This window comes from Anabrus simplex, chromosome 3 (genome assembly GCF_040414725.1).
Source record: "Anabrus simplex isolate iqAnaSimp1 chromosome 3, ASM4041472v1, whole genome shotgun sequence".
In the NCBI taxonomy this organism is placed as follows: Eukaryota; Metazoa; Arthropoda; class Insecta; order Orthoptera; family Tettigoniidae; genus Anabrus; species Anabrus simplex.
In genome coordinates, this window is record NC_090267.1 from 490,836,037 (window position 1) to 490,837,856 (window position 1,820).

General features: G+C 48.8%; 1 non-coding gene across 1 annotated transcript; it reads left to right on the plus strand.

Moving 5' to 3' along the window:
• The first annotated feature begins 600 nt into the window (after positions 1-600).
• Positions 601-672, plus strand: TRNAC-GCA (transfer RNA cysteine (anticodon GCA)). The gene has a single exon. It is a non-coding gene; the product is annotated as a tRNA-Cys (tRNA).
• Positions 673-1,820: the final 1,148 nt, after the last annotated feature.

Consider the following 1,820-nt stretch of genomic DNA (forward strand, 5'->3'; position numbering starts at 1 on the left):
CGTGTGTGTTACGCGCCTTGTAACGTGATTTAGCATTATTAGCATTATTGTAACGTGATTACGATGTCAACCATGAAATAACTTCGCTATTGAAGACGGGGCCTACAGAATGCAGTAGCAGCCAATGGTCCTACAACAAGGTAAAGAAAATGTTGAATTGATTGTTTTTGTAATTATTAATGACGGTAAGCATAGCGTTGTTCGTGTAAATTAGAACGATACCGATTAGTTATAAGGTAAAATTTGAATTTGTTTATCATGATTCCTGTCTTTCGCCTTACCATTTAAGGTCAAAATCCACTATCGAACCCGGGGCCGAAAACTTTCAAATACAATACCCGGCCGGGAATCGACCCCAGGGCCAAAAATATCAGGGGGCACCCGGGTTTGAACCGGGGACCTCTCGATCTGCAGTCGAATACTCTGCCACCGATCCGCATATACTGCATGTTCACGCTTCACACGTCCGTACCATCGACCTATAGTCGCCCTGTAATGTTGAGTAGTAGTTCTTCGCTCAGCACTTACATACAATTCTTACCGCTTCACTTGTTTGATTACAACTGAGTACAACACATGTAGCTGCTGGGTTGCCACGACGGGGGTATAGCTCAGTGGTAGAGCATTCGACTGCAGATCGAGAGGTCCCTGGTTCAAACCCGGGTGCCCCCTAATATTTTTGCCCATGGGGTCGATTCCCGGCCGAGTATTGTGTTTTAACCTTAATTGGTAATACCACGTCCGCCTCTGTGATGTAGTGGTTCATTCGTGGCTCTGCCATCAAATTCGATAGCTGGAACGGGGCCCACTCATCAACTGAGTAGAGGGGGTTTCATTCCCTCCTCAGACATCCTCGAAGTGGTTTTCCGTGGTTTCCCGCTTCTACTCCAGGCAAATGCCGGGATGGTACCTAACTTAAGACCACGGCCGCTTCCTTCCCTCTTCCTTGTCTATCCCTTCCAATCTTCCCATCCCCCGACAAGGCCCCGGTTCAGCATAGTAGGTAAAGCCGTCTGGGCGAAGCACTGGTAATCCTCCCTAGTTGTATCCCTCGACCCAGAGTCTCGCACTTAAACACACTGCCCTTGAGGCGGTAGAGGTGGGATCCCTATCTTAGTCCGAGGGAGAAACCAACCCTCGAGGGTAAACAGATTAAGAAGAAGAAGAAGACGAAGAAGAAGAAGAAGAAGAAGAAGGTTATTCCCACTGGCCCAGGTATATGTGTCGTCAAAGGAAAAACAAGCAAATCTTCCTTCTTAATCTACTTGCCCTCCAGGGTTGGTTTTTCCCTCGGACTCAGCGAGGGATCCCACCTCTACCACCTCAGGGGCAGTATCCTGGAGCGTGAGACATTGGGTCGGGGGATACAAATGGGGAGGATGACCAGTAACTCGCGCAGGCGACCTCACATACTATGCTGAACAGGGGCCTTTTGGTGGGGTGGGGGTGGATGGGAAGATTGGAAGGGATAGACAAGGAAGATGGAAGGAAGCGGCCGCGGCCTTAAGTTAGGTACAATCCCGGCATTTGCCTGGAGGAGAAGTGGGAAACCACTGAATACCACTTCCAGGATAGCTGAGGTGGGAATCGAACCCATCTGTGCTCACTTGACCTCCCGTGGCTGCGTTGACCCCGTTTCAGCCCTCGTATCACTTTTCAAATGTTCGTGGCAGAGCCGGGAAACGAACCCGGACCTGCGGGGTAGGCAGCTAATCACACTAACAACTACCCCACAGAAGCGGACAAAAACAAGCAATTAATGATCAAAATAAGGAAAACATCAGAAAAATATATCATTATGCCGATTGTAAAAAGTGGTT